The sequence below is a fragment of the Pseudophryne corroboree genome, chromosome 5 (assembly GCF_028390025.1).
Source record: "Pseudophryne corroboree isolate aPseCor3 chromosome 5, aPseCor3.hap2, whole genome shotgun sequence".
NCBI classification, from domain to species: Eukaryota; Metazoa; Chordata; class Amphibia; order Anura; family Myobatrachidae; genus Pseudophryne; species Pseudophryne corroboree.
This window is the reverse complement of record NC_086448.1, coordinates 587934000-587944992: the sequence shown is the minus strand read 5'-3', so window position 1 is coordinate 587944992 and position 10993 is coordinate 587934000.

Genomic DNA, 10993 nt, shown 5'->3' with positions numbered 1-10993 from the left:
TTATGTGTTGTATTAAATATTGTGAAAAACTTTTAAAAATCCCTGGCTGTGGATTTTAAATTGTGGGATTTGCTTTTACCCAGAAAGTTTTTTATACACACAATTGGTTCATTTGATTTGTGGATTGAAAATTGCGTAAAAACAGTATGCGCTATGTTATTTTGTTCTTTCTTTTTTCATGTACCTATATTGGTCCTATGACTGAAGGAAAAGTCTTTTATATGCCAGATAAGTAGCGTCCTGTTCTCAATCACACCAGTTTTATACTTTATATTTTATATAATCTTATTAGACACTAGTAGGCGCCCTTTTCTTCACTTCCTAAAAATTTCTCTTTATGTGTTTTCCAAGCACATATTTATTGCTTAAGGTTGCAGCCACTCTCACTCTAGAGAAAGTGTCACTTATTGTATTCACTCGATTTTGTATTTATTACTGGTAGTGCACTGTGATATCTGAGCGCCCCCGTTTCTATTTGTTCGCATATATATATATATATATATATATATATATATATAGCATTTGGAGGGAGGCGGCACTCTGGAGACTATACACAGGTAAATCTCATCAAAATGTATTTATTCTGTCAACGTAACATTTTGCGGCTCCTGCCACTTCCTCAGGACATAATACACAGCAAACAAGTGCACATATTTATAGTAACAAACATAAGTGTAATTTATTCCCCCTCCTCGTGACCCTTCCAATGTTTCTTCCATGGCCTCTGCATGCCAGACTCCCTGTGCAGGGCACTTCCGGTCACGTGACCTCTGTGAACCCGGAAATGAGATCATCCATTCGGCGGTTGCCATGTGAACCGCTGTAATACAGCAAAATCATAAAAGTGTTTAATGCACGAAGTTATTAAAACTATTGGCTAGAATGACCTTTAAGCTGTGTATATAAGGTGTATATGAATCATAAATGCATTCTGTGCTTACACTTGGGTCCCATCACCATGATATATCAGTCTGGTATGCAATTATTCCAAAATACGGGAAAATCCGATTTCCAAAATACTTCCGGTCCCAAGCATTTTGGATATGGGATACTCAACCTGTATGTCATCTATCAGAGTATATTTTCTAGCTACCACATTATAGCTAATCATTTAAACATCAACCCTCTCTAGTGATTATCCTAACTAGGGAATGCGATTGATTAATTTGATATATGACCCATGTATATTGTTCCTGACCTAGTCTGTATACGAAGAACAGGACTTGTATTGGAAAAAAGCTGTGGCTGCTACACTGTAGCAGAAACTCAGTTGCATTAAGATATACAAGTGTCATACTGTATATCAAATTAATCAGCACAGTCTTTTCATGCATACTAGTCATATTGTATTGCAACTAAGATGCATTTTCAACAAGAAAGAAACAAAAAAGCCACTTTACGCTAGACCTGACATGCCAAGAGAGGCTGTTTGGCGTGGCCGCAGAAAAGATGTATGAGGACACATCTATATATCATGGTACTAGCCAAATTTCAAAATTGCACTGAATTGATTTAGTTTTGTTCATCATTTGTGCAGCCAACACAACCTGGCGATAAATTTAATAGCCTGTTACTTGCAGGCATCAGTGAGATCACGGCAAGTTTGGTCATTGTTTTAAATGTTAGTTTGCATTTTAAATGATTGTCCCTTTAAAACACTGGCAAGACTTGCCAGAATCTCGCTGATGGCTGCAATTTGCAGGCTATTACAATATTATTACATTACATTAATTCCCTAATGCTTGATTGTGTGAGTTGTATAATAATTAACAGAATAGTGTTTTTGCTCTTCCAGCACATTTGTTTTTATTCAAGATGAGTGGTTTGGATTTTAGGAAATCAGAACCCGCCAGGACTTTTGGGATCCAAGTATATCCAAGCCAAAGCTCAGGCTTTCCCACCAGATGCATATTTCAAATTGAGCGAAATTGTTATCCTCCTGGCATCAGATTCTCACATGTTTTAGATTCCATATTAGGGATGTAATTAAAATGCCACTGGACGGGATCCCAGAGGCCGAAATATCGACACCGGAATCCATGAATGACGGCATAATGCCGCCATCAGAATTCTGATGGTGCTCAAGTATCCCGGCGTCAGAATACAGACACCTGAAATCCCGAACATTCTTTTAGCGGTAGGTGGGAGATTAGGTTTAGGCACTAGAAGGGGGTTTAAGGTGCAGAGACAGGTAGGATATGGTTAGGTACAGGGGAGGATGGGTTAGGGTTAGGCACTTACACAAGGAGGTTATGGTTAGGAACCAAGAGGGAAGAGTTAGGTTTAGGCAATAGGGAAGGGAGGGTAGGGTTAGGAACCTCTGGAGAGGGTTAGGCACCCATAAGCGAGGGTTAGGGCTAGAGTACTTTCTGGGGGGCTGTCGGGATTCTGATGGAGGGGATGCTGCTGTTGGTGTTCTGACTGCCGGCATCCCGTCCATCGGTATAACATACCAAATCCCCATATAAGGGCACAGCTATGGTAACTCAGCACCATTTTACTCTGTGCTGCACTGTGCTCTGCTTATTCAAGTGGCTGTGCTGTGTCCAGACTCCATACAAGTAACTGTGCCGGGCTCTGCTGTGTCCATCTAAAGTGTTTCTGCTTTGCAATTAAGTGGCCGTGCTGTGTCCATCCACAAGTGCTACATCCATCCACAAGCTGTGTCCAGTCCCCAGTCTAATTCATAGTACACAGTGGTACTGCACTGACTCCACAAGATATAGGCCTCACGCTGCTTTCACATATAAGCACTTCAGTATTTATTGTCAGTAGCAAAACAAGAAAAAAAAAATATTTTAAGTTTGTACAATCTGTGTGTACTACCCCAGTGCATTTGTTTACATACATATAAAAGAAGTCTGATTCCACGCAGTATGAGCTGAACTGTGAGTAAACAAATATAAAAAAATAGTTTATACTGTACTTTTGGAACATTTGGAATACAGGTTGAGTATCCCATATCCAAATATTACGAAATACTGAATATTCCGAAATACAGAATTTTTTGAGTGAGAGTGAAATAGTGAAACCTTTGTTTTCTGATGGCTCAATGTACACAAACTTTGTTTAATACACAAGGTTATTACAAATATTGTATTAAATGACCTTCAGGCTGTGTGTATAAGGTTTATATGAAACAAATAAATTGTGCGAATGTACACAAACTTTTGTTTAATGCACAAAGTTATTAAAAGTATTGTCTAAAATGACTTTCAAGCTGTATGACTTTCAAGGTGTATATGAAACATAAATGCATTCTGTGCTTAGACTTGGGTTCCATCGCCATGATATCTCATTATGGTATGCAATTATTCCAAAATACGGAAAAATCCGATATCCAAAAGCATTTTGAATATGGGATATTCAACCTGTATTTAGTTAATGGAGAAAACAATACATTTAAAACTTTATCACAAGTTATGTTACAAACGGGTGTAGTATGTTATGCCGTCGCTTGGGATCCCGGTGCCCAGTATACCTGCGCCGGGATCCTGACCGCCGGCATGCAGTCAGCAGGGTGAGGGCAAAAGAGCCCCTTGTGGGCTCGATGCACTTGCCATGCTGCGGGCACGGCTATTTATTCTCCCTCAGGGATGTCGTGGACACCCCAAGAGGGAGAATAGTTGTCGGTTTCTCGGCTATCGGGATGGTGAGCGCCGGGATCCCGACAGCTGGCATATCAAATACCTCAGGTTACAAACATCATTCAGTGGTTATTATAACATATAAAGAAAACTACTAGGTAACTGAAAATTTGTTTATCTGAATATACTGCAGAAGAAGTATAACGAAAGCTCTTGATAGGCATTATAAAGAAAAACATGGCTATTCGTAAAAAATATATATATATATATTAACTATTTTTTATCTTAAATTTATGTTTTTGAGGGGATACTTGTGGACATGAAATCAATGGATTGTGCATTCTACTATGAAGTGTTTTAAAAGTTATTTAGTTCACTATCATTGGTGCCTGATGTTCTTTATCCTTGTTTGTTTTATTATAAACTTTGAGAATTAAGTGGAACCTTCTGGTTTTGTACCTTTGTGGGAGTGTCGTGGAGTATTTTGTATGACAACTTGTATGCTTAATATTATAATCAATGGAATGCGAATTTGGCATGTGTCATTCCAGTACATTTCTGATGACTTTTCAGTGAGTCGCTCTCTAGTATATAGCTATAGTAATTTTTAGGTCTCTGGTCAATTGCCAGAACTGTGTCAGTTTTCAAAAATCGTAAAAACTCTTTCAAAGCAAAATCCTTTAATGGGATAATGATCAACAGCATTTTAAAGACCAATATTACCATTTAAAATACTGTTTCCTCAAACATCTTATTTCAATATGCCATGCAGTGTGAGATGTCTGGCGTGACTGAGCTGCCAGGTCCCGTGCAACTCTGTTAGCGGGAATGTGGTCAGGATCACAGCATTCGTATAATGCTTGCCGGAATCCCATCCGCCTGTTAGTGTTTGCTGTATTTTTTTGCTGAAAACACATATTAGCCACAACGCGATGTGACTTGTCACATCAGGAGACTTTGCAAATTAATTTGATTTGCAACACTTGTAAATTATGTCTGACTGAGTCTGTATACAGAGCACAACAGAACTTGAATTGGAAAAAAGCTGTTGCTGCTATATTGTAGCATGTCGCATACAGATATAAAAGCGGTGCATACTGTATCAAATTAATTAGCACATTCTCCTGGTGCATCTTAGCTGCATCCTGTTGCATTTCCAGATGCAGTTTTGTAAAAAAAAATGCAAAAAAGAATGCCCAATGCTTGCAGTCTCACAGGACCTGGCACACCGAGAGGAACTGTTGGCGTGATTGCAGCAATGATAGTAACAGTGTTACATAGTTAAGGAGGTTTAAAAAAAAAAATTATCCATCGAGTTCAACCTGTATATAATTCTTACACTATTCTGTATTTAGCTATAGTTTAACTATAATGACCTAGATGAAGGTATGTTTTAAATCTAACTAACAACTATAATTCGTGCTGTTTCTATAATATATTAATTTTAAATGCTGTATCCCTGGATAACTTTTTCAGTTAGAAATTTATCTAAACCATTTTTAAACTTATTAACTGAGTCGACCATCACTACCTTCTCTGGCAGAGAATTCCAAATCCTTACTGCCCTTACTGTGAAGAACCCTTTCCTACATTGGGTATACAATTTTCTCTCCTCTATCCTCAGAGGATGTCCGCGTGTCCTGTGTATAGATTTTCAATAAACAAGTGACCTGATAGCTCCATGTATTGTCCCTTTAAATATTTGTAAATAATGATAATGTCTCCTCTTAAGGGGGGTACACACGGAGAGATCCGTTCTTAAAATCTAATCAATCTCACCAGATTGCTTAGATTTTAAGCACAGATCTCTGGTGTGTATGCCCCACTGCAATAGTGATGCACAGCCCCGTGCATCGCTGTCGCCGGTGCTACACTGGCCTGCATGCAAGCACAATTCCCACTGGGTGAAATGAGCATCCCCACCCCGTTCTCAGCACACATCATGCTGTGCTGAGCGTGGGGAGAAATGTGTGCTTAGCGGTCTGTGACAGATCGCTCAGCACACATTTCTGGGGAAATATGAAAGTGTGTACTGGCCTTTAGAAGCATCTTTTCTAGTGTAAACATATCTAACCTAGTAAGCATATCCTCATAATCCAGTGCCTCTAACCCCTTAATCAATTTTGTGGCTCGCCTCTGAACCCTCTCAAGGTCAAAGATATATTTTTTATAGTGCGGTGCCCAGAAATGAATGCAATATTCAAGGTGTGGTCGTACCAGTGATTTATACAGTGGCAGGATTACACTCTCATCACTTGGGCCAGATGCATCATCGCTTGGAAAGTGATAAAATGGAGAGTGAAAAGGTACCAGCCAATCAGCTCCTAACTGGCATTTTTCAAATACAGCATGTGACATGGCAGTTAGGATCTGATTGGCTGGTACTTTTTCAATCTACATTTTATCATCTTCCCAGCGATTATGCACATGATCCCTTGTCTCAATTCCCCTGTTTTATGCATGCTAATATCTTATTTGCCTTTGTTGCTGCACTATGACATTGGGTGCTGCTACCAAGTCCATTATCAATGAGCACCCCCAAATCTTTTTTAACTACTGTTTCCTGTACATTTTCTCCATTTAATTTATAGGCTGCAGGTGTATTTTTAGTCCCAAAGTGCATAACTTTACATTTTTTATATTGAGCCTCATTCTCCATTTATCTGCCCAAATTTCCAATTTAAATAAGTCGTTCTGTAGGGACTTAACACCCATGTCTGAAGTAATTACCCTTCACAGTTTGGTATCATCTGCAAAAATTGACACTGCTTTCCAGTCCTACTCCTAGGTCATTAATAAATATGTCGAACAGTAGCGGCCTGAGTATGGACCCTTGCAGTATTCCACTGTATACTGAGGCCCAGTTGGAAAACATCCCATTAACCACCACTCACTGTTCCCTGTTTTTCAGCCATTTACTTACCCAAGTACAAATAGTGTTACCTAAACCAAGCTCTTTTAATTTGAAATTCAGTCTCATATGTGGCACTGTGTTGAAGGATTTAGCAAAATCCAAATAGAACACATCCACTGCTTTTCCTTGGTCAAGATTATAGCTCACTTTCTCATAGAAGCTAATTAAGTTAGTTTGACATGACCTATCCCTCACAAAACCATGCAAAATCCAAATAGAACATATCCCCTGCTTTTCCCTGTTCAAGATTATCGCTCACTTTCTCATAGATGCTAATTAAGTTAGTTTGACATGACCTATCCCTCACAAAACCATGCTGGTTCCTATTAATAACCTTGGTGGTTTCCCAGTACTCCTTTATACTATCCCTTATTATAACTTCCAATATTTTCCCCACTATGGATGTCAAACTTACTGGTCTATAGTTACCAGGATGAGTTTTAATTCCCTTTTTAAATATTGATACTGCCTCTGCTAAAAGCCAGTCCTTTGGTACCATGCATGATGTAAGTGAATCATAGAAAATCAAATATAATGTCTTAGCCAGTTCTGAGTTAAGCTCCATAAGAACCCTTCAGTGAAGTCCATCCGGAAAAGAAGATTTATTTATCTTAATTTTGCTTAGTCTCTCCTGGACTACTTCCCCACTTAAATAAGTATTCAGCAATGGGACGTCATTATAGCTTTTGTTGTGCACTACTCCTACCATCTGTTCCTCTCTAGTACACACTGATGCCTTTAAGTGGTCCTATATTGTCTTTTTTAACCTTTTACTGTTTATATACTTAAAAAACTTTTTGGGGTTTGTTTTACTTTCCTTAGCAATTTGCTTCTTATTTTCTTTCTTAGTTGCCCTGATTTTTTTTGCATTTTTTGTTACATTCCTTGTAGTACTGGAATGATTCCCCCTTCCCATCAGACTGAAACGCTTTGAAAGCACGCCACTTTATATCCATTTCTTCCTTAACCTTCTTATTAAGCCGAATTGGTTTGAATTTAATACTCCTTCATTTACTGCCCATGGGAATAAACTTATAGTATACTTATCGAGCAAAATTTAAAAAGCATCCCACTTTTCAGCAGTGTTCTTGCCATGAAACAACATTTCCCAATCAATGTCCTTTAGTGCTCATTTCAACATGTTGAAATTTGTTTTTTTAAAGTTTATTAAACATAATTACTATGTTACACCGACGTTAAACCTAAGAAAAACAGAAGGACAACAATCAACCCACAATTTGTACCACCGAAGGACAGCTTTCTAACAAATGTGAGACCACTTACTACTTAACTACTCTGGTATGAGTGACCTGGACACTTATAACTTAAATCTGTGTTAGGAACACTGTAAAACCTTTGCACTTCATCTGCAACTACTCAAATTTATGTTTACAGCTTACCAAAAACATCTGAATTCTCACCTGTACCAATGTAATTTTGCTTCAACATATTCTTGTAAGGCCCGGCTGAATTACCATTGCTTTCTTCTACTGTCACAACCACTCTCAATTTTAGTAGTCTGTTTTAAAACTGAATTTAAGCAATCTTGTAAATTTCACTGTAAGTTTCACTTGTAACTCAATTATTTTCGACTATAATACACATTTACCAACACCATACTTTTACCTGAACTCCTGCAATTTTTTTAACATTCATTTACCTCACCCATATTATGGCCAGGTTTACATCAACCCTCCCCATCACCCCTTGCCTACCTAATTCTTTCTTCTGCACCTTCTTTCCACATCTTTCCCTCCCCCCTAGTCTTCCACATCTCCTACTTTCTCCCCTCCTCGGTTTCCCATCAACTCCTCTCCCTCCATTTCCCTCCGCTCTTCCTGTTACCCCGCTTTTAGTCACTTCTGCCCCACCATGGTCCTACTACCCCACCACTCAGCCCAGTTCCCTCCCTCCATTCTTTGTTACCTCACCTCTTCTCCATCTACCCATTCCCTTCGGTCCCTCCTCCTGCAGTTTCCCCTCCTAGCTCAGAAGCCCGCACTAACACTATACCCGCTTTATCCTTTCCATCCAAACCAATATCACCTCAAAGCTACAGCAACCCTGATAATCTCATTTGCATCTCTCCCTCAAACTCACACCCACTATCCTGTGCCCTATGGAATGCCAGATCTGTTTGTAACAAACCTTTTCATCTCCAACTCCCTGCATCTCCTGGCCATTACAGAAACCTGGATTATTCCCTATGACACCACTTATCCTTCTGCTCTCTCTGCTGGGGGCCTCACATTCTCACATACACCCCGACCTGGGGGTTACCTAGGCGGTGGTGTTGGGATCCTTTTACCCTCTAGCTACTCCTACCAACTCATCCCCCAGAACCATCCCTTACATTCTCATATTTGAGGTCCATGCTATATGCCTCTTCCAACCTGTCCATCTATGAGTAGCTGTCATTTACTGCCCCCCAGGCATGCCCACCAAATTCCTTGGTAACTTTGCTTCCTGGCTTCCTTACTTCCCATCTTCTGACATTGCCTCCATTATTTTAGGCGACTTCAACATCCCAATTTATATCTCCACAAAATCCTCTGTCTCTAAACTCCTTAACCTTACATCATCACTTGGTCTCTTCCAGTGGACCTCCTCCCCTACCATGTGAACAGGGGCTCACTGGATCTGGTCCTCACTCACCTTGCTCTCCTTTAATTTATCTGTCTCTGCTACTCCATCTCTACCTCCTAAGGCTACCATCACTAAACACAACATTGAGACTATCGACACCACTTCTCTATCCTCCCTACTCGATTCACTTCTCTCTCCTATGTGGTCTCTCTCATACTCTGAACCGGCCACATCCCTATACAATGCTTCCCTTACTTCTGCTCTTGACTCTGTTGCTCCACCAACCACTATTCACCCTCGTAGATCAACACCTCAACCCTGGCACACAAAATGCACCAGATATTTGCTAAAATGCTCTTGTACTGCTGAGAGACAGTGGAAGAAATCATGCTCTAAGGCAGACTTCCTCCATTTCAAACTTATGCTTTCTTCATTCAGTGCTGCCCTTTCCCTTGCTAAACAGTCATACTTCAAAAACTTCATATCCTCCCAGTCTTCCAATCCACAGCGCATCTTTGCCACTCTCAACTCAATCCTCTGCCCACCCCCACCTTGTGTCCCCACTCACTCTCTGCTCTTGACTTTGCCACTTACTTCCCATCCAAAATTTACTCCATACGCCAGGACATCACATCCCACCAAAAAATCAGCAACCAGACACCTACTGTCCCTTACCACCCCTCTCCTTTCCTCTTACCAACTCTGACATCTTTCTCGCATGTATCTTGTGAGAATGTCATGGTCCTCATCCAATCCTCACCCCCACCACCTCCCCACTTGACCCTATCCTCTCCCGCCTCCTCCGCTACCTCTCTCTTTCTTCCTGATTCAATCTTGCCCACCTCCTCAATCTCTCCCTCTCATCAGGCACTATCCCCTCTGCCGACAAGCATGCACTGGTCTCCCCTATTCTTAAAAAAAACCTACCCTTGATCCACACACTCTCTCCAACCATCGACCCATTTCTCTCCTTCCTTTTGCCTCCAAACATATTTTCTATAAATGCCTGACTGCCTTTCTTTCCTCCCACTCACTACTTGACCCATTCCAGTCTGGCATCCATCCTCTCCACTACACTGAAGCTTCCCTCACAAAAGTATGCAATGACCTTCTATCTGCTAAATCCAAGGGTCACTACTCTTTGCTTATTCTCCTTGACCTCTCTGCTGCTTTTGACACTATGAACCACTCCTTCTACAAATCCTTCACTCCCTTGGTCTGCGTAATACTGCACTCTCCTGGCTGTCCTCCTACCTCTATGATCATTCCTTCTCTGTCTCCTTCCATGGCTCTACCTTCACCCCACTTCCACTAACTGTAGGTGTCCCTCAAGGCTCGGTTCTTGGTCCTCTCTTTTTCTCTCTCTATACATCCTCTCTAGCAGGGACGTGCGGTGAGCTAAATAGCTCAGGAGGCGCTGGCCTGCCCCAGAGCCAGATTTACATGCAATTTATGAGCCAAAGCATACATCTGGGCATTATACACAGGTGCAGCAGTGTAAACTCCTGGAAATTTGGTGAGTTTTGAACAGAGATGTGCGGAAAAGATAGGCAGATGAGGCCCTGCCTCCCCTGCCATAGACTTTTTACACCAGAGTTTTGGCTATAAAATTATTAAAATAATGCACAAAAGATATTTCTAACATACTGTATTCTTTGTATTTTTTTATAAACTTTATACAGTCAAAACTCTGGTGCAAACATTAGTATGACAGTAAAGACTCTGCCTCACCTTACCACACATCAGTGCTCTCTAGGAGAACTCATTAGCTCTTTTGACTTACAATATCATCCCTATGCTGATGATATTCAAATCTACCTTTCCTCCCCTGACTTCTCTCCTGCTCTCCTCACTTGTGTATCCAACTGTCTCTCTGCTATCTCTTCTTGGGTGTCTCAGTGCTTTC